General features: G+C 38.7%; 1 protein-coding gene across 9 annotated transcripts in view; it reads right to left on the bottom strand.

Moving 5' to 3' along the window:
- NCOA3 (nuclear receptor coactivator 3) overlaps positions 1-22,928 on the bottom strand; it is a 124,072-nt gene that overhangs the window by 46,824 nt on the left and 54,320 nt on the right. For 6 of the 9 annotated variants that reach the window (XM_070486064.1, XM_014866972.3, XM_014866973.3 and 3 more), the window contains exon 2: positions 19,168-19,249. The exons of 2 other annotated variants lie outside the window; for them this stretch is intronic. The gene's annotated coding sequence lies outside the window, so the exon portion shown is untranslated. Of the gene's footprint in view, positions 1-19,167; positions 19,250-22,928 lie in introns of those variants that run through there. One more of the 9 variants, XM_070486071.1, reaches the window with a different exon arrangement.

Here is a 22,928-nt window from a genome sequence, read left to right as displayed (position 1 = left end):
ATGTTTGAGATAAATAGCAAACCTTTTGAGATGAGTGCCATGAGAAAAGTGAAAATATTTTCCGTAAAATATTTTCCTTTATCGCATCAGAGAGCTCTTATATTTGTAAACATCAGTTATACTCTTTAACAACTTTGAGATGTCATTCACATACCACACACTTTAAGTATACGATTCAATGGCTTTTAGTTCATTCAGAGTTGTACAACTGTCACTACAATCAATTTTAGAACATTTTCATTATCCAAAAAGAAACCCAGTACCCCTTAGCTGTCACTCTCCTAATTCTACAATGCCCCCTACCTCATGCAACCTCTCCTCCACCCCTTACGTTCTAGGCAACCACTAATCCACTTTCTGTCTCTATGGATTTACCTATTCTGGGCAGTTCAAATAAATGGAATCACACAACATCTAGGCCCCTGTGACTGGCTTGATTCACTTAGCATAATACAAATTCATCCATGTTGTAGCACACATCAGTACTTCATTTCTTTTTACTTCTGAATAATGCTTCATTGTAGCAGTATACCAAATTTTATTTATCCTTTCTTCAATTGATGGGACACTTAAGTTGTTTCTACTTTTTCTCTATTACGAATATTGTTACTATGAAGCCTTATGTGCAAGTTTTTGTGTAGTCGCTTTTTTTTTTAAGATTGCTGCCTGAGCTGACGTCTGTTGCCAATCTCCCTCTTTTTTCCCTCCCCAAGGCCCCAGTGCACAGTTGTAGATCCTAGTTGTGAGTCCTATTCCGCCATGTGGGACGCTGCCTCAGCATGGCTTGATGAGCGGTGCCATGTACATGCTGAGGATACGAACCAGTGAGACTCTGGGCCACCGAAGCGGAGCATGCGAACTTAACCACCCAGCCACGGGGCCAGACCCTATCATTTAGATTTTTAAATCAGAAATCATGAGCACTAGGGGCTGGCCCCGCGGCCTAGTGGTTAAGTTTGCACACTCCACTGCGGTGGCCCAGGGTTTCACTGTTTCAGATCCTGGGCGCAGACATGGCACTGCTCATCAGGCCACGTTGAGGCAGCGTCCCACATGCCACAACTAGAAGGACCCACAACTAAAATATACAACTATGTACAACGGTGGGGGGGGGGGCGATTGGGAGAGAAAAGGTAAAAAGATTGGAAACTTTGCAATTTTAAGTATGATTAATGTGTTAAATGCTCTAACAGAAAAAGTAGACAACATGCAAGAACAGATGGGCAATGTAAGCAGAGACATGGAAACTCTAAGAAAGAATCAAAAGGAAATATTAGAAATCAAAACACTAACAGAAATGAAGAATGCCTTTCATGGGCTTAGTTGACTGGACATAGATGAGGAAAATCAGCAAGCTTAAAGATTTATCAATAAAAGCTTCCAAAACTGAAATACAAAGAAAAGACCAAAAGGAACAGAATTCCAAGAATGGTGGCACAATTACACAAAGTATAAAATACACATAATGGGAATATCATTTATACGAAATTCAAGAAAAGGCCAAACTGTAGCGATCTAAAGCAGACCCGTGTTGGCCAGCAAGCAGCAGAGAGGATGGACAGCACAGGGACACAGAGGAACCTCAGCCGAGGTCAAAGGGTTTCATATCGTGACTGTCATAACGGTGACATTTGTCAAAACTCATCAAACTCTAAATTGAAGGTTGGCGAATTTTACTGTATATAAATTATACCTAAGTTGTCTCTTACAATCAAGTACTTTAAGTTATGAGAAAAACGGCAGTGCATATTGCTAATCCTGTGATAAATATTAAATGACTGGTATGAGATAAAATACATCAGCTAACATAGGACTATTTCAATAATAAAACTTGCTTTTCCTAAGTAAGTTCCACAGGAAAAGTAAATTTATCACATCAACAACTTAAAATCAAATTTATGTTTAAAAACATTAGGGCAATAACAATACTCTATGCAACAAGAGAAATACACAAAAATGTTCACTGCAACATCATTCAAACCTCATAAACCAGATAAAACTCTAATGTTCATCAATCCCAAATTTAAAACATGAATTCTAATAAATCCATACAAAAGAACAGACTACCATAGTAGCAAAAATAAGTTACACATAACACAGTTAAATCATACAAGCAGTCAAAGTATAAAAAAACGCAAGCACATTATATCCATTGTATTTTTGTAAAGCTAGAAAAACTAAACATTGTTTAGGAAAACACACTTGCATGTTTCTTAAGTTTTCAAATGCAACAGACCAATTACCTCAAAGATAGCTGTTACTTCTGGGATAGAAGCAGGAGGAAGAATTCATAGAGAAATATATACGGAGCAAGTACATATAACAACCTTCTAGTTATTTTTTTTTATTATTATTTTTTAAAGATTGGCACCTGAGCTAACATCCTTTGCCAATCTTTTCTTCTTCTTCTCCCCGAAGCCCCATCCACTACATAGTTATATATTCTGGTTGTGGGTCCTTCTAGTTGTGGCATGTGGGACGCCGCCTCAGCATGGCCTGACGAGTGGTGCCATGTCCACACCCAGGATCCAAACTGGTGAAACCCTGGGCTGCTGAAGCACTGGGCCATCGGGCCGGCCCCTCTTCTAGTTAAGTTCAAGCAGTGGGTCCACAGGTGTTATTTCATAACTCACATACAACATAAACTCTTGTTTATAAAATACTGCATAATTTTAACATCAGATTAAAAAAAAACACTATGTGGACAAATACTTGATCCAACATTTGAGCTACTGTGTCAACTGAGGGCATTCCATTTATGACTCTCACTTAATCCCTGTTACAGCCCTCAGATATACAGGATAGGGTAGTAGATAAAAGTAGAATTCAACTTTATCCCTCTTTTACATGAGAAAACTGGGACATAGGTAGGTAAAATAATTCAATGTCATGTATCTAGTAAGTGGTGGAGGAAGAAATTAAATCCAATGTCAGAGCCCAAGCTCTTAACTATTACCACCAAAAAAATAAACACAGCTTAAGTCACATGAAATATTTCAATCCTTTTTTTTCACGGCATCTCTAACAGTACCATTTGCAGCTGATTTAACACTGCCTTCCAGTCCAACTGGCCAAGGTGAAGTTCCCCATCAGAAGCTACAGTTTTCCAGGCACATTCACTAGAAATTCTTACCAGTCTTAAAAAGAAGAAAACAGTTAAGAATTATGGCCCTTACGAGTCATCACCAAGGACTGCAGGTTCTTGACCCATCCCTGTACACATCTGCTTTAAAAAAAATAAAATATCTTCATTTTACCAATACTTTCATCTCCTAATCTGACTGATCATCAAGCATTTATGGTGAGTGGGGGAGAAGCAGTTAGCAGGGTAACTAAAAGGCTCTGGAATGAAGAACCAAATCCATGAATCATAGAAACTTCAAGCTGGAAAGAACCTGAGATCTACAAAACAAGCAAATTGATCACTGTGAGGAAACTGATGACAAGCTGAGACTATTCCCACTCCTAGTTTCCACGCTAGGAAACCCTGACATCCTGTGTTTTCTAGCTTTAAATTTAAGAGTTGTTATAATATCTAGAGAGGTAATTGACAAAATTACCAATTGTCAATTTTCCTACATATTTAAAATGTAAACCTAAAAGAAATTTACTTAAATTGTTTGGTTTTTAAGTAACAGTTGCTTTACAAGAGTTCCATGAATCTGATTCATATTTTAATTACAAGGCATAAAAGCAGAGTTTATAATTAAAAGTTCTCTCTAAACTTTAGTAATTCAATTTCAAATTAAACTGAAGGACAGAGATAAATACAGTTCTTAGAACTTCCAATGCCATTCATATGCTAGTAATACTTTTTTAATATCTAGAAACTAAAATGTTAGTAAAATGTGACATAAAGGCACTTGATAACTACCCTGGCCTTGGCAATGTTTTCATTTCTTTATCCAACTATGTAGTGCTCTTATTTTAACTAAGATGACACAAAAATTGGTTTAAGAAATTTTCATGAAGTAAATCCATCAACTCATAAGAGGCAATACTTCAAAGAGTTAATTTTCAAGACCATGAATGATATCACAGCCTGGGATTCCAAAAAGTCATGATTTTAAAATTTCTGTGGTTAGAATTGAATTTTTCTGTTGAATAACCACAGACATATTTTCACTGCTGGAAGAAAATCATTTAAAAGATTAGTCCTTAAGGTATTATGGACTTCAGTGATACGTACATTCTTCCACTGAAAACCATTTATAGAAGCAGAAACAAGAACTTCAACTTTCTGCAATGTTACAATGTTTAAGTTAATTAAATAGTATCCCCAACCACAACCCCACTCCTACTCATAACAGTACAAACATTTAAAAAGATAACAACTTACTGTAAGATAAAGCTCAGCGAATTATAGAAAGACAATGGTCTCAAGTTGGGAAAGACTCAAGATGTAGGTTCGAGTTTCGGTTATATCACAAACTAGTTATACCACTTTGATAAACCCATTAACTTTTCTTAAGTCTCTTCCTACACAGGGTTGTAAGAAGAGCATGAGACATAAAAGCATTTTATTGTTGAACAGCACTCAGATTGGAGATGAGAGGGAAAAAGTAACGGAACATGAAGGGTTATCAAAAAGACCACCCAATTTGAAGAATGGAAAGAAAAAAGAATGAAGAAAAATGACCAGAGCATTCAGACATGTTGAAATATCAAATGGTCTAACAAACATGTCATGTAACTGGAGTCCCAGAAGTGAGAGTGAAGCAGAAAAAGCTACTTGAAGAAATAATGGCCAAAACTTCCCCCAAACCTGATGAAAACACCAATTTATTGATTGAAGCAGCTCAGAGAATCTCAAAAGAATAAATACAAAGAAAACCAGTTGTAAGTACATCATAGTCAAACTGTTTAAAATCAAACATAAAAAGAAAATTTGAAAATACCCACAGGAAAAAAAAGACCATACATACAGAGGAACAAGGATAAAAATTACCTTTTCAGAAAAAAGCCACAAGACAATGGAGCAACATCTTTAAAGTGCTGTAATAAAAAACTGTCGACCCAGAATTTTATATCCGGTGAACCAATCCTTTGAAAATTAATACGAAATGGGGGCAGGCCACGTGGCGGAGGGGTTAAGTTCCACATCTTCTGCTTCGGCAGCCTGGGTTCACAGGTTCAGTTCCAGGGCATGGACCTATACCACTTGTCAGCCCTGCTGGCGGCAGTGACCCACATACAAAATAGAGGAAGACTGGCACAGATGTAAGCTCAGGGTGAATCTTCATTAGCAAAAAATAAAAATAAACGGAGTGACGTCAGCACCATGGCAGAGTGAACCTGCCCGAGACTCTCTCTCCTGCAACAGACAGGAAAAAGGGGCAACCATATTCCAACAGAAAATACCCTAAAAGCATAAAAATCCTAAGAGAGTCACGGCAGCCACAGGACAGAGGGCAGAGAGGCTGGAGCCCTCCTCAGAGGAGGTGGACTGGGTAAGAGAGAACTCCACTCCCTCCATTAAAGACTGGGACCGCTGCCATGGGAGGCTCCCTGAGGGAAGGAGTGGGGGAGGGGTTGCCTGTCTGCAGGATCACCCAGGACTCCCTAGGGCCCTTGCAGCATAGAGGGAAGCCCTCTAACCAGGCGAAAGCTTTTGCTGGGGGTGACCTCATCCAACCAAGACCCCAGGAGACCAGATAGCAAAAGCTGATCAGAAACCGCGGTGCTGCACGCAGGAGCAAGCACCCCTCCCCCGACCAGCACCATCTCAGCTGAAGGCAGAGGGCTCAGAATACACGACTCTTGACCCCGATGCAGTGGCAATAGGCTGTAACTGCAACAGAATAATATCACAATGGGAAAGCCCCATCCTTCCAACATCAGGCACTTCATCAAATCTCCAGACCAGAGAAAACGACAAGCACCCAGAACTCAGTCCTGAGGACACAGAAATGCATATGCTAAATGATAATGAATTCAGAATAGCTATCATCAAAAAAAACTCAATGAGGTAAAAGAGAATGTAGAGAAACAATTCAACAAGTTCAGGAGCTACTTCACAAAAAAGATTGAAACGACAAAAAAGAATCAAACAAAAATATTAGAGATGAAAGAGACAATGGAAGAGATAAAGCAAAATACGGATTCCCTGAATGCTCGAGTAGACATCATAGAGGAGTGGATCAGCATAATCGAAGATAGACATGTTGAAATGCTCCAGACAGAGGAGTAGAAAGAACTAAGACTAAAAAGAAATGAAGAAAGTCTCCAAGAAATATCCGACTCAATGAGGAAATGCAACATAAGAATTACAGGTACTGAAGAAGGTGAAGAGAAGGAATATGCAGCAGAAAGAGTGTTCAAAGAAATAATAGCAGAGAACTTCCTTAATCCAGGGATAGAGAGGGAAATACGTGTGGCAGGGGCTTCCAGATCTCCTAGATTTGTCAATGTAAAAAGACCTACTGCAAGGCACATAGTAGTAAAACTAGCAAAAATGAATGATAAAGACAAACTACTAAGGGCAGCAAAGCAGAAGAAAATAACCTACAAAGGAACCCCTAGCAGGCTTTCATCGGATTTCCCTGCAGAAACCTTACAAGCTAGGAGAGAATGGAACGACATATTCAAAACTTTAAAAGACAAGAATCTTCAGCCAAGAATACTCTATCCAGTAAAAATATCCTTCAAATATGAGGGAGAAATTAAATCTTTCCCAGACAAACAAAAGCTAAGGGACTTCGTAGCCACAAGAGCCCCCCCCCCCCCCCCCGCCCAAGAAATCCTCAAGAAGGTCCTTGTATCCGAAAAAAGAAAAAAGGGGTCAGAAAACAGAGTAAGGAGATAAATAGGTAGACAGAATCAGAATAGGATAGCACATATTCAACCATAGCATGAGGCTAAAGGTAAGGAAAACACCAAAAACAAAGACAATCTTGTCACTTTAACCACAAACTCACAACAAAAGTTGGAACAAGATAGGAGTAAAACAGCTTAGGAGGGGAGGAGGAAAGGGACTGAATTGGTTTAGACTAAGGAACTAAGAGGCCATCAGAAAATGCACTATCTCATACACGAGATTCTGAATACAAACCTCAGGGTAACCACTAAACAAAAAGCAGAATAGAGACACAAATAATAAATAAGGAGAAAACAAAGAAACACATCACAAAAAACTGCATAATTCAATGGGTAGACCAAAACACACAGGATGAGTAACAAAGGAAATGCAGGAAAACCGGAAAACGAGTGATATAATGACAGCATTAAGCCCTCATACTTCAATAGTCATCCTAAACGTACATGGATTGAATTCTCCAATAAAAAGACACAGAGTGGCAAGATGGATTAAAGAACAAGACCCAACAATTTGCTGCCTCCAGGAAAGACATCTCAGCTCCAATGACAAACACACGCTCAGAGTGAAGAGGTGGAAGATGATACTCCAAGCCAATAGCAAACAAAAGAAAGCGGGTGTCACAATACTTATATCAGACAAAGACTTCAAGATAAGACAGGTAAAGAGAGACAAAGAGGGGCAATACATAATGATCAAAGGGACACTCCATCAAGAAGAAATAACGCTTATAAATATCTATGCACCCAACACAGTAGCACCAAAGTTCATAAAGCAACTATTAACAAACCTAAAAGATATTAATAATAATACAATAATAGTAGGGGACCTCAACACTCCACTCACATCAATGGAAAGATCATCCAGACAGAAGATCAACAAGGAAACAGTGGAATTAAATGAAAAGCAAAACCAGTTGGACTCAATAGACTCACTGTATATCACTCCACCCAAAAACAGCCGAGTCCACATTCTTCTCAAGTGCGCATGGGACATTCTCAAGGATAGACCATATGTGGGGAAACAAGGCAAGCCTCAATAAATTTAAAGAAAATTGAAATAATAACAAGCATCTTCTCTGATCATAATGCTGTAAAGCTAGAAATTAATTACAAGAAAAATGCTGAGAAAGGGACAAAGATGTGGAGACTAAACAACATACTACTGAACAAGCAACAGATCATTGAAGAAATTAAAGGAGAAATGAAAAAATATCTGCAGACAAATGAAAATGATAACATACCATACCAACTCATATGGGATGCAGCAAAAGCCATATTAAGAGGGAAATTCATCACAATACAGGCTCACCTTAACAAACAAGAAAAATCCCAAATAAGCAATCTCAAATTACACCTAACTGATTTAGAAAAAGAAAACAAACAAAGCCCAAAGTCAGCAGAAGGAGAGAAATAATAAAAACCAGAACAGAAATAAATACTATTGAAACAAAAAGGGCAGTAGAAAGGATCAATGAAACAAAGCTGTTTCTTTGAGAAGATAAAATTGACAAACCCCCAGTCAGACTTACAAAGACAAAAAGAGAGGAAGCTGAGATAAACAAAATAAGAAACGAAAGAGGAGAAATAAACAGAATCCACAGAAATACAACAGAGTATAAGAGAATACTACAAAAAGCTATATGGCAACAAAATGGATAACCTAGAGGAAATGGATAAGTTCTTACACTCCCAAAGCCAAGTCAAGAAGAAACAAACCATCTGAATAGACCAATGACAAGAAAAGAGATTGAAAGAGTAATCAAAAGAATCTCAAAGAATAAAACCCCAGGGGGGACCAAATGGTTTCCCTGGGGAATTTCACCAAACTTTCAGAGGATTTAACACCTATCCTTCTCAAGCTATTCCAAAAAATTAAGGAAGATGGAACACTTCCTAACACATTATATGAAGCCAACATCACTCTGATACCAAAGCCTGGCAAGGACAGCACAAAAAAGTAAAATTACCAATATCCAATATTGCTGATAAACATAGATGCAAAAATCCTCAATAAAATGTTGGCAACCTGAAGTCAGCAATACACCAAAAGGATCATACATCATGATCAACTGAGATTCATACCGCAGACACAGGGTGGTTCAACATCGACAAATCAATCACCAGGACACACCACATCAACAAACTGAGGAATAAAAACTACATGATCACCTCAACAGATGCAGAGAAAACATCTGACAAGATCCAACAGCCATTTGTGATAAAAACGCTCAACAAAATGGGGATAGAAGGAAATTACCTCAACATAATAAAGGCAATATATGACAAACCCACAGCCAACAGCACATTCAATGGGCAAAAACTGAGCGCCATCCCCTGAGAACAGGGATGAGACAAGGATGCCCATTATCACCACTTTTATTCAACACAGTACTGGAGGTTTTGGCCAGAGCAATCAGGGAAGAGAAAGGAATAAAAGGAATCCAGCTAGGGAGTGAAGAAGTGAAACTCTCACTGTCTGCAGATGACATGACCTTGTATATAGAAAACCCCAAAAACTCTATTGGAAAACTAAGAGAAATAATAAACAACTACAGTAAAGTTGCAGGGTATAGAATCAACTTACAAAAATCAGTTGCTTTTCTACACTCCAAAAACGAACTTAGAGAAAGAGAACTCAAGAATACAATTCTATTTGCAATCACAACCAAAAGAATAAAGTACCTAGGAATAAATTTAACCAAGAAGGGGAAGGACTGACACAACGAAAACTATAAGACATTACTGAAAGAAATTGATAATGCCATAAAGAGATGGAAAGAGATTCCCTGCTCACGGACTGGAAGAACAAACATAGTTAAAATGTCCATACTACCCAAAGCAATCTACAGATTCAATGCAATCCCAATCAAATCCCAAGGGCATTCTTCATGGAAATAGAGCAAAGAATCCTAAAATTCATACAGGGCAACCAAAGACCCCAAATTGCGAAGGCAATTCTGAGAAAAAAGAAAAAAAGCTGGAAGTATCACAATCCCTGACTTCAAAATGTACCACCAAGCCATAGTGATCAAAATGTCATGGTACTGGTACAAAAACAGGCACGCAGATCAATGGAACAGAACTGAAAGCCGAGAAATAAACCCACACATCTACGGACAGTTAATCTTCGACAAAGCTGCCAAAAACATACAATGGAGAAAAGATAGTCTCTTCAATAAATGGTGTTGGGAAAACTGGACAGCCAGAGGCAATAGAATGAATGTAGACCACTATCTCACGCCATACACAAAAATAAAACTCAAAATGGATCAAAGACTCGATATCTCCTGAAACTATAAAACTACTGGAAGATAATATCGGTAGTACATTCTTTGACATCGAACTAAAAAGGATCTTTTCAAATACCACGTCTTCCCAGACGAGGGAAACAAAAGAAAAAATAAACAAGTGGGAATTCATCAGACTAAAGAGATTCTGCAAGGCAAAAGAAACTAGAATCAAAACAAAGAGACAACTCACCAATTGGGAGAGAATATTTGCAAATCATACATCTGACAAGGGGTTAACCTCCTTAATATATAAGGAACTCACACAGCTGAACAACAAAAAAAAACCCAATCAAAAAATGGGAGAGGATATGAAGAGACATTTTTCCAAAGAAGATATACAGATGGCCAATAAATACATGAAAAGATGTTCAACATCATTAATCTTCAGGGAAATGCAAATCAAAACTACACTAAGATACCACCTTACGTCTGTTAAAATGGCTATAATCACTAAGACTAAAAATAACAAATGTTGGAGAGGGTATGGAGAAAAGGGAACCCTTATACACTGCTGGCAGGAATGCAAACTGGTGCAGCCACTATGGAAAACAGTATGGAGATTCCTCAAAAAACTAAAAGTAGATCTACCATACGACCCAGCTATCCCACTGTTGGGTATCTACCCAAACAACCTGAAATCAACAATCCAAAGTAACACATGCACCCCTATGTTCATTGCAGCACTACTGACAACAGCCAAGACATGGAAACAACCCAATGCCCATCGACTGGTGATTGGATAAGGAAGATGAGGTATATGTATATACAATGGAATACTACTCGGCCATAAAAAAAAGACAAATTCATCCCATTTGCAATGACATGGAAGAGCCTGGAAGGAATTATGCTAAGTGAAACAAGCCAGTCTGAGAAAGACAAACACCAGATGATTTCACTCATATGTGGAATATGAACAAGCACATGGACAAAGAAAACAGTTCAGTGGTTACCAGGGAAATGGGGTTGGGAGGTGGGCACAGGGGGTGAAGGGGAACACTTATGTGGTGACAGTCAAGAAATAACGTACAGGGGGCCAGCCCCGTGGCCAAGTGGTTAAGTTCACATGCTCCACTTTGGTGGCCCAGGGTTTCGCCAGTTTGGATCTTGGGGACAAACATGGCACAGCTCTTCAAGCCATGCTGAGGCAGCATCCCGCATACCACAACCAGAAGGACCCACAACTAAAAATATATACAACTATGTACCAGGGGGCTTTGGGGAGAAAAAGGAAAAATAAAATATTTAAGGAAAAAAAAAAGGAAAGAAAGAAACAATGCACAACTGAAATCTCACATTGATGTAAAAACTATTACGAACTCATTAAAAATCAAAAAATTAAAAATTAAATAAAAATTAAAAATCAATTAATTAATTAATACAAAATGGGGTGACGGCCCCATGGCCAAGTGGTTGAGTTCACGCACTCTGATTCGGCAGCCCAGGGTTTCACCAGTTGGGATCCTGGACGCAGACATGGCACCACTCATCAAGCCATGCTGACGTGGCATCCCACATAGCACAACCAGGAGGACCTGCAACTAGAATATACAACTATGTACCAGGGAGCTTTGGGGAGAAGACGAAGCAAAAGAAAAGAAAAAGAAGACTGGCAACAGATGTTAGCTCAGGTGTCAATCTTAACAAGAAAAATTTAATTAATATGAAAAGAAGACATTTTCAGATAAATGAAAGTTGACACAATTAGTCACAAGCACTTCAGGAAACAAAAAGATATCTATCCTTCAGGCTAAGGAGAAAGGCCATCAGATGAAAACTATCTACAAAGACAAATGAAAAGCATGAGAAATGTCTTATTGCCAAACAGGTGACTCTGCTTCCCTATGATGTTTGCCTTGAGGTCTAAGACTGTCATGGAAAAGACAATATAAAGTATCTTTAAATCATGATATTTTATGAAATGGACTCTGGGTGAGGGACCATTGAGCTAAGGTAACTTACACAATTTTACAACTGTACTAGAGGACTAAGTCAAAATTTCTAGGTCTCTTTTATATACCTAAAGCAGACAACTTCTTTAAAGCAGACTACAGAAAAAGATTAAGCAAAACAGAATGAATTACACAGGACTGAATAAACTAGAGAGGAAATTTAACTGTGGTTGTTTTAGAATTATTACTGGCACTTAATGTTATGTTTTCTGATGGGGGATATAAAGAAGCCCTTTTTCTTTCTTCATCTATATCTAGCCTTCAACTTAATAAATTATGCTTACAGAAACTGAAAACATTTTAAGTGGCATCTGATTCTAATCTCCTCAAATTTCAGGAAAAAAAATAAAAGTAAAAACTGAGTCTACTCTTCTTATCAATAATGTTAACTGCACAGGTTTAATTAAAAATCTATCAACCTATTTTCCAAGACAATTGGACAATCAAGGCCATACCTTGCATGCCATAACTGAGAATGATGCTCACAGACATGACAAGTCTATCATTAACAAACAACAAACAAAGACTGGACTTTATATAAGTCAATGTCTATGAGCCTCGTACCTACTCTTGCCTTATAGGAGCCAGCCTCAAAGGTAGAAGGAAGGTTACCTACTGGCAGGCCAGGGACTTAGTGAAGTTGGGGAACCCAGAGAAGAAACAACTTCAGTCAAAGTTACAGGTACTGCAAGTGAAATCTGGTGCAGAGAGTTTGTTTGGATTGGTTTCCTAGGTTCAAGGTACAAGAACAAATAAAAGAGACTTTAAAAGTTCAATCCTATATTCCTTAGGAGAACTTCCAGACAGAAATTAATCCTCTAGCTTTAGAAGTTGTTCGATAAAATATGCTCTAAGAAGTTTACCTAGTTAATAAAGACATCTTTTTGCACCTATATAATTTGAAAAAAGAAAAAAAGCCAAAACATGAGAAGAATCTTTTTGTATGAACTCAAGAATCAACTGTAGGAGCTGGCCTGGTGGTGCAGCGGTTAAGTTCACACATTCCGCTTCTCAGCGGACTGGGGTTCACTGGTTGGGGTCCCGGCTGTGGACACGGCACCGCATGACAAAAGCCATGCTGTGGCAGGCGTCCCACATATAAAGTAGAGGAAGATGGGCATGGATGTTAGCTCAGGGCCAGTCTTCCTCAGCAAGAGGAGGAGGATTGGTAGTACTTAGCTCAGGGCTAATCTTCCTCAAAAAAAAAAAATCAAGTGTAGGCCTTGTACTTTAAATTATAAAAGAGAAACGGGATCCATCCCACCAGGAACAACTGGACAAGTTATAAGAACAAACTATACTCAGATATCAGAGAATGGGCAGGGAAAACTCTGCTCCCTAACATTAAGGGAAACAATGTGGGGGAGAGTGTACAACAACATGAACCCTACCAACAACCAGGCTTTCTACCAGGAAGCGATTTGCTGATCACAGCACAGGGATGAGGAATGCAAACAGAGTCTAGCAATCCTGCTAAAGTGACAAGGTAATGACCAGAATTCAGGACAGCCAAACTGGCTAGATTCGCAGGACAGTTTCTCCAAGTGATTGACAAGATTCTAAGGATTGACAAACTGATTCTGAAATTTGTATCAAAATAAAAAAGATCTAGATTAGCCAAAGCAATCGTGACAAAGAAGAAAAAAATTAGAAGACTAAGTACCTAATTTCAAATCTTACTATAAAGCTGCAGTAATCAAGACAATGTATATAATGTATAAGAATTGATATATAAATCAATGGAACAGAATAAAGAACAGAAAGAGATCCTAACGCTTAAGTTACCAAAGCAATGCAAAAGAAAAAGGAGAATCTTTTCAACAAACAGCCCTGGAACTGGATATCCACATTTTAAAAACTGATCCTCAATCCTTTCTTCACACCACACACAGAAATTACATCAAAATGGATCACAACCTAAATATAAAGCTAACACTATAAAACTTGTACAAGAAAACAAAGGAGAAAATCTTCATAACCTGAGGGTAGGTAAGATCTCTTAGTGCATAAAACAGCACTAAGCGCAAAAGAAAAAAATTGATAAGTTGTACTTTAAAATTCAAAATGCCTATTATTTAAAAAAATTAAGGGGCCAGTCTGGTGGCACAGCAGTTAAGTTCGCACATTCCGCTTCAGGTGTCCCACATATAAAGTAGAGGAAGATGGGCACGGATGTTAGCTCAGGGCCTGGCTTCCTCAGCAAAAAGACGAGGATTGTCGGCAGATGTTAGCTCAAAACTAATCTTCCTCAAAAAAAAAAAAAAAAAAAATTAAGAAAACGTAAAGGGAAGACCAGAAGAAAATATGTTTTAAAAACTCATACAATAAGAAAGCCACAATTTTAAAAAATGGACAAGACGCTTTATTATAAAAGAAGAGATAGATGTGGTAATGAACACAAGAAACTTTTTCTTAATATCAGACATCATGGAAATGCAAATAAACGACAACGTGATACCACTTCTCTCTCACGAGACTGGCTGAAGTTAAAAAGACTGACAGCATCAAATAGGAAAGCTACGGAACTTGAACTCTCATATGCTGCAGGTGAAATATAAAATGGTACAGCCACTTTAGAAAACAGTTTCACAGTTTCTGACTATTTATCCAAGAGGGAAAAAAATCCACACAAAGACTTGTACTTGAATGGCACAACAGCTTTATTTATGAAGGCCAAAAATGAGAAACACAAGTTGTGGTACATCCACACAATGGAATACTACTCAACAATAAAAAGAGAAAGAAACTGATACAAGCAATAACGTTGTTGCACCTAAAAAAAACATTATGCAGAGTGAAAGAACTTTTACAGTGTGACTGTGGGGAAACAGGCTCTCTCATATATTGCTGGTGGGAATCCAAAATAGTATAATTCCTATGGAGTGTAATTTGACAATGTCTAAAACAAAAACTACATACACATTTACCATTCAACCCAGCAGTCTCACCTCCAGGAATTTATCCCAAAGGTACACGCCCAACAATGTGAAAATGTATATTCAAAAGCTTATTCACTGCAGCATTACTGTAATTGCAAAATAATATCCATACATAGGAAACTGCTTGAATAAAACTATGGTATAAGCACATAATGAAAGCTATACATCTGTGTAAAAAACAAATGAGACAAGGGTCAGGGGAAGGGGAAATGAGTTGTTGTTCAATGAGTACAGAGTTCCAGTCTAGGAAGAGGAAAACATTCTGGAGATGGGTAGTGGAACAAAGTGAATGTACTTAATGCCACTGAACTGTGCACTAAAAAATGATGACAATCATAAAGTTTGTTATGTAAACTTCACCACAATTTTAAAAAATGAATGGGAAAGACCCCTTTGGCATGATATGGCATTATTTCCAGGAGATATTAGTAAATGAAAAGAGCAAAGTGAAAAACAGTATACATAGTTTGTTACCTTTTGTATAAACAAAAAGACAAAATAAAACTTACATATATCTGCTTGTCATTACAAAAAGAAACACAAGGAGAATGAACCAGAAAACACTGGAGATGGTTACCTATGAGAAATGTGGGAAACGGGATGGAAGTGATACAGACGGAAATGCTATCTTTTGTATAATTTTAACTCTTGAAAAAATATTCATACTCTACATATTTAAAAATAAAACGAGGGGCCGGCACCATGGCTGAGCGGTTAAGTTCTCACGCTCCGCTTCAGCGGCCCAGGGTTTCGCCAGTTCGGATCCTGGGCCCAGACATGGCACTGCTCATCATGCCATGCTGAGGTGGCATCCCACATGCCACAACTAGAAGGACCCACAACTAAAAATATACAACTATGTACCAGGGGGCCTTGGGGAGAAAAAAATAAAATAAAATCTTTAACAACAACAACAACAAAAAAAACGAATCAGAATGGCAAGGGGCATAAAAAAACACTTTGCAACTCACGAAAACAAATGAATCTAATTTCATTTCAAATAAATACCATAACTACATTATGCAGAAAGTAAGGGTAGGAAGTAAAAGTGGGGAGGGGAAGGATTTCTGGAAAGAAGGAAGAGGGCAGGCTAATTCTAGTAATTTAACAACAGGGTATTTATTTACTTATTTACTCTCAGGCTTGGGCAGGATGGGTGGGGGGAAGCGGAGAACTACACACAAATTCTCCACTCACTGAGCCAGCCCTGATGGCCTAGTGGTCACAGTTCGGCACTCTCACTGCTTCGGAGCCAGGGTTCGTTTCTCGGTACAAGAACGACAGCACATGTCTGTGAGTTGCCATGCTGTGACAGCAGCTCACATAGAACAACTAGAAAGACTTACCACTAGGATATACAACCACACACTGGGGCTCTGGGGAGGAAAAAAAATTCTCCGCTCACTTTAAGTAAGTTTGTATATTATAGTGAAATGCACAAAGCAATTCTGAAATTATTTAAATGTATTATAGGATAGAGCAAATGAGTAATGTACTGACAACAGTGGAAGCCAGGGTTCTCATGGAATAAAAAGGCACATAAAAATACGAAATGAGGGACGCAAACAGAGAACCCTGTAGATATGGAATGAAGCTGGACATACTCATATAAACTCATGATTTCTAAACTATGCATATGTGCATTGCTATGAACAAGTGCATATGTACAAGTATGGTTATGCGTGCATGTGTATGTATATAAACACGCATTTATTTCCTAGCTCTGTCCACTGAGAGGGCCAAGAAGAGAAGAGAACCTGGGAGCAATGAGGACACCTACCCACCAGAGATGTTGGTCTCTAACACTATTATTCCCCACGAGGACATGGGATCCTGATTAAAAAAGCTCCACTGTCCAAACTTAGGAGAATTTGAGCACCAGAATAATTAAGTAGAGTAATGAATTGTAAACAATTCAAAAAATAGGAAATCATGACTCCATACAGATAGAGCTCTTGATTACAAAATAATGCCAAGAGCTGACTGGTAAGTGTGAAGGGAATGCTAGAATAAGAAAAAGACCATTTTGGAAGCATCACAGTAAAAAACAGAAAGGAATCACGAATGAATGCTAAATGTAGGGCAGATTGTGATGAGAATCATGGTGTTTGCATTGTCTCCCCAGAGACTGCTTACTGCTTGCAAAGAAAAAGGAAAAACCATACAGTGTAGAAATTTGGCAACACCTTGGCTAAGTGATCAAAATTAACATCACAATGAGGAACAGAAGACATCCTGTGCCTGCAGAAGCTGTGCATCTTCTCAGGGTATCACATCACCTAGGCAGTATTCCAGCCAAGAATGCATAACCTCAATCTAACTGCAAGGAAACTTGAAATAAATATAAAATGAAGAAAAGTCTGTCAAAGGGGGGAAGGGCTGCATTCTTCAAAAATGTCAATGTCATAAAAGACAAAAAAAAAGCTATGGAAATATTCCAGGAAAAAGGAGGCTAAAGAGAAATAATAACTAAATGCCGTACCTCACCCTGGACTGGATTGTGTGCGGGAAGTGGCGGAAATGCTATAAGAGATTTTATTAGGTCAACCGACAAAATTGGATGATGGAAAATAGATTTGTATCAACGTCCATTTATGAAGTTGATAACTGTGCAATGAGAATGACCCTATTCTTAGGAAATACAGCAGAAGTATTAGGGGAAAGAAGCATGCTATACGTAACTTACCCTTGAATAGTTCGGGCAGGCGGGGAGAGAGTGTGTGTGCTCGCGCATGTGAGCGTGTGGAGAGAGAGCACATATGAACGTAAACAATAAAACAAGGAGGCAAATCTGACTAAAGGATATCTAGATGTTCTCTATACTCTATTTCTGTAACTTTTGTAAATTAGAAGTTATTTCCAAATAACAGGGTGTGTGTGTGTGAGGAAGACTGACCCTAAGCTAACATTTGTTGCTGATTTTCCTCTTTTTGCTTGAGGAAGACTGGCACTGAGCTAACATCTGTGGCAATCTTCCTCTATTTTTTGTATGTCGTACACCGCCACAACATGGCTTGATGAGCAGTGTGTAGGTGCACACCCAGGATCCAAACGCGCGAACTCCAGGCCGCCAAAGCAGACACACGAACTTAACCACTATACCACTGGGCCAGCCCCTAAAAGGTTTTCTTTAAAAAGTAAACACCATGGAGATGGTTCTCTACTATGTTCAGAATATAGTGGGTATATACTGTAATTAATTGAAGGACTTTATAGGGAAATAGCAAGAGTTGAGGCCAGAGGCTTAGACAGTTTCCCAGATAAAGCACTGTTCCAAATGCCAGAGAAGGGAGTTGGTACTTTTTTTCTGTAAGCCAGGGAACAGTAGCACAAAGCTTAGAGCAGAACAGAGGCTTGATTAAAGGGATATATTTAAGAAAACTTTCTAACAAAAATTTCAAGTGGGTGGAAATAGTAGATAAGAAGTTGTAAAGGGACATTTGGCCAAATACAAGCATGAAATTATGGAGTCTTGGCCTAGGAAGCTAAGATTAGTAACAGAAAGTGGAACAAATACGGGAGATCCGAAAATAGAAAACCAGATAAGGTCTGTTCACTAAATGTATGGGGAGGTAGGGGGTGAGACTCAAAGACAACTCAGATTCAAACCTAGCTAACCAAGAGAGTGATGGTACTAACAAGAAATTAACGAGCTAAGCAAAGCATAATTGCTTTCTTGGCTATCAGACAACAACTTCTGTTCTCATTTTTCCTATTCTGATGCAATAATAAACGTTAGGAGAGGAGTTAGATGAAATGTTATATGCCAGCACAAGCAACCCGGGAAACCAGTCTTTACAAGGTGAACTATTAAAAGTAGGTGGGGCTGATTCAGATTTTGACTAAATGCCATTAAAACATCCACACATAAGGAAAAAGTGGGCAGGAGGGTAGTATCTCACACTAAACTGTAACACACAGTTCCCCTCTTCCCTAAAGTTATGTTTGTGTGTGTGTGTGTGTGTGTGTATACACACACACATATATGAATATATACATATTCACTCATTCCAAGCCTATTCATTCATCCAACTAACATTATCATTAAAGAGAAAAATATGAACTATAAAACAAGGTTAAGATTAAATCATTAAATCCAAAGAAGAGGGCAGTATCTTCATAGGGTGAAGTCAGAAAATTAAAAAGGCTCAAGTCAAAGTAAAACTCAATTACCTGGCTAACCAGTCAAATGATGTTCAAGTAGGAGTTTATTTTTATTGGTCTCTGACTCCACTGTTCAGCAAGTATTTTGATCCTGAGGACAAAAAAAAAAAAGCATTGAATTTTATTGCCCTTTCTCAATATGTGTTATTATTAGTCACACACATATTAACTTTTTCCATCTTTCCCTTCCCCCGACATATGAAAAAACCAAAAGAAGCTATCAAGTAAGAGGCCTCTTCCTAGGAATCTGAGCTGATGCCTTATTTTGCCATATTACTACTTCTGCTTAAAAAGTCAGGCATGGCATACACAATATATTCTGTTACAGTTTGTAAACATGGATAATGCAAGGTAGGGTAGAAGAGACCAGCTCCAAGTCCTGAAAAGTGATCAAACCAGATGAGTCATCTGAATTTGGGATATCCCCACCTGTCCAAAAGGAATGTTCAACAAATAACAATTAAAAACAATATTAGTATCCCTGGCAGAAGCTAATGCTTAAATATCTGAGTCCAAAAAGAATAAATGCCCACTGGATGGATGGATAAAGGAAGGAAAAAGAAAGGTCTTGGATGTTTTCTTTGCCTCTAGGAAAGGCTGCATTTGGGTCACCAATAAGAAATATTTTAAATGGAAGACAGGGAAATGATGGGGAGTTCTCAAAATAATCTGCAATAAAATACACGAACATATAAGCAGCAGACTTTTGCACTTGAGGAAATGTGGAGCAGGCCATGGTGCAACAAAAAAGTCAGCCAATAAAACATTCACCCTCACTTTAGGAATTTCCCAATGTAACAAAGCAACAGGCTGGCGATCACCAATTCTCGCAGTCTCTACATCAAGACAACAACCATAACTATGCCCTCAAGTTAACAGCATTCACGCTGGAATTGGCAGATTTGTTGGGAAGGGGTAGAAGAAGAACTGATATATTCACAAATTCCAAGTAATGAACATATTAAAGCCATGGCCAAGATGGAGCAGACAGAGGACAACCAACCACAATCTAGCCTCATGATGTGAAGCGTCTGCTGCACTTTTAAAACGCAAATTAAAGGTGGGAAAATTGGGGGTAGGTGGGAATGTACACATGTGGTTCACAAAGGGAAAAGAGGAAAATCCAGATAGTGTATCAGTGCCATGCAATTAAAGTTATAAAAAGAGCTGATATATCTACTGACATGTCTATTAAGAATCACAGTATCGTCTCCAACTTATAACTGAGATATATGCCAAAGAAAGCTGGTTCTCGGAATACATCTTCCAATGCATGATAGCATAACTGTTGATAGCATAATGGTTAAAGGGCAGAAGCAATGGAGTCTGCCAGACGTAGACTCAACTCTCAGCTCTTTTCACTTACTAGCTAGGTATCCCTGGGTCAACTTAAGACTTCTTCAAGCCTTAGCTTTCTTTCTTTTCCTTTTTTTTTGTGAGGAAGACTGGCCCTGAGCTAACATCTGTTGCCAATCTCCCTCTTTTTTTCCCCCCTCCCCAAAGCCCCAGTACATAGTTGTATCTCCTAGTTGTAAGTCCTTCTAATTCTTCTCTGTGGGATGCCACCACAGTATGGCTTGATGAGTGATGTGTAGGTCCGTGCCCAGGATCTGAACCAGCAGACCCCAGGCCACTGAAGCAGAACACATGAACTTAACCATTCGGCCACAGGGCTGGCCCCAGATTTCTCATCTTAAAATAGGATCACCCCTCATAAGGCTCTTGTGAAGACTAAGTGAAATCCTTAAATTACTTATTAGTACCTAGTACATAAATGCTCAATTAAAAACTATTATTAGCCAAAGAAAAGACTACTTGGCACATAATATAACTTAAGAATTTCCAAGCACATTGAAATAAAAAATAGGAGAAAACACAAGCATTAGTTTTAGTTTTGAAATGAATTCAATGTTTTATAACTTGAATTTTTATGATAACCAATTTATTTACAAGAAGGTAAAGGGGGAAAACGTAGCTGAACTTCTATAGAAAATCCAAGGTTTTCTGGGCCTGGTTTTAAATCAAGTTTCACTTCAAAAAATGGTCTTCTTGTTGCTCCTTTTTATGGGGGAGGGAGGGAGAGTCATAGAGGGGGGTTAGCACCTACAGAACAAGAGGAGTGGGCAGGAAAAGGAATCTGAGTCAGAATGTACCTAGTACTGTAACAACTGACCCAGGAAACAAGTACTGCTGCCTAGTGGGGAAGGCCAGCAAGAGAGCCTATATTAACACTCAAGTAATACTGTACTGCTGGTGAGAACTACCCCAAAAGAGTGCTGACCCAGCCAATCTGTACCCCATCACCCCCAGGATCCAAAGAAAACCATGTAGAAAATCCTCCGCTCCCAGGAAGTGTGCAGTTGGACTAGAGAGGTCCCCAAATAGTCACAGATGAATGACTGGCTTGCCTACCAGGAACCTAAAAGGGGTAGATGGTCTAGAACGTACTACACAGGGTCCTGTAAAGTATAGAGCTGGCAGGAAAACTGCAGTTAACTTATCTAGAACCAAGATTCTGCAAAGGCAACAACAGTCCTAGTAGATCTCTTGGGACAACATTTTTTTACCTCTATCAAAAATAAGCTTAAGGGGCCGGCCCCGTGGCCGAGTGGTTAAGTTCTCACACTCTGCTTCGGCAGCCCAGGGTTTCACCGGTTCAGATCCTGGGCATGGACATGGCACTGCTCATTAGGCCATGCTGAGGCAGCATCCCACATACCACAACTAGAAGGACCCAGAACTAAAATACACAACTACGTACCTGGGGGATTTGGGGAGAAATAGCAGAAAAAGACAAAGAAGATTGGCAACAGTTATTAGCTCAGGTGCCAATCTTTAAAATAAAAAATAAGCTTACTCTTACCGTTTTTCATAATTTGGACTTTACTCAATTACACATACAAAAATCAAATCACACTGACATAAAAACTGAATGGCACATCCCAAAAATACTATATATCGGGGGGGGGGGAGGGAGACGACTAATTTTTCTACTGGAATTAACAAAAAAGTGATTGATGAGATCCACATTATCAAAACCTGCAACACTAGAAAGCTAATGAGGAGGAAAACATCAAACTGAGCTTTGTTAATAGCTAGTCTGAGAAGATGTGCCTTGAGGCCAGAACAAAGAATGAAACTGGGGGAGGCGAGTTGACACAGAGGAAAATCCAAACTATATAATGCTCATACTTGGAGACACCAACTGGACAAAAAGAGGCCACTGAATATTATGAACATGTCTTCCTCTTGCTGTTGAACATGGAAAGGGGCAAGGACCCCGCTGCTAATCATATTAAACACACTGTCGTCCCCACGCTGCACAGGCAGTGCTCCCAGGGACTCCCTCCTCACTTCCCTGAAACAGAGATCCCGAACCGCCATCTCTGGGAAAGCCAGCTGTTACCTGTTCATCTTCAAAGCACCACAGAATAAGTTTGTGCACCAATTGAATTTCAGGTTACTTAATGGTTACATAACATTGGTGCAAAGTAAATTGAACATTCTTTTGCAGTTGAAATTATTCGTCAAGTGATAAATATATCCTTTGTCAAAACTGTAACAACAGATTTTACTTTCAACAGTCAACTGCAATCAATCTGTAGCCATACTGAAAGGGAAAAAATGGACGTCAGTTAAAAATCATGAAAATTTAAAATTACATAGAAAGGTGACACTTTTTTTGAGGCTGTATAAACTTAACTCAGTGAAAAGAATTACTTACTCTATTATTACATGTTCAAGTAAATAAGTAAAAATGTATTTGGTAC

This window comes from Equus asinus, chromosome 15, assembly GCF_041296235.1.
Source record: "Equus asinus isolate D_3611 breed Donkey chromosome 15, EquAss-T2T_v2, whole genome shotgun sequence".
Taxonomy (NCBI): domain Eukaryota; kingdom Metazoa; phylum Chordata; class Mammalia; order Perissodactyla; family Equidae; genus Equus; species Equus asinus.
This window is presented reverse-complemented; position numbering and strand designations above follow the sequence as displayed.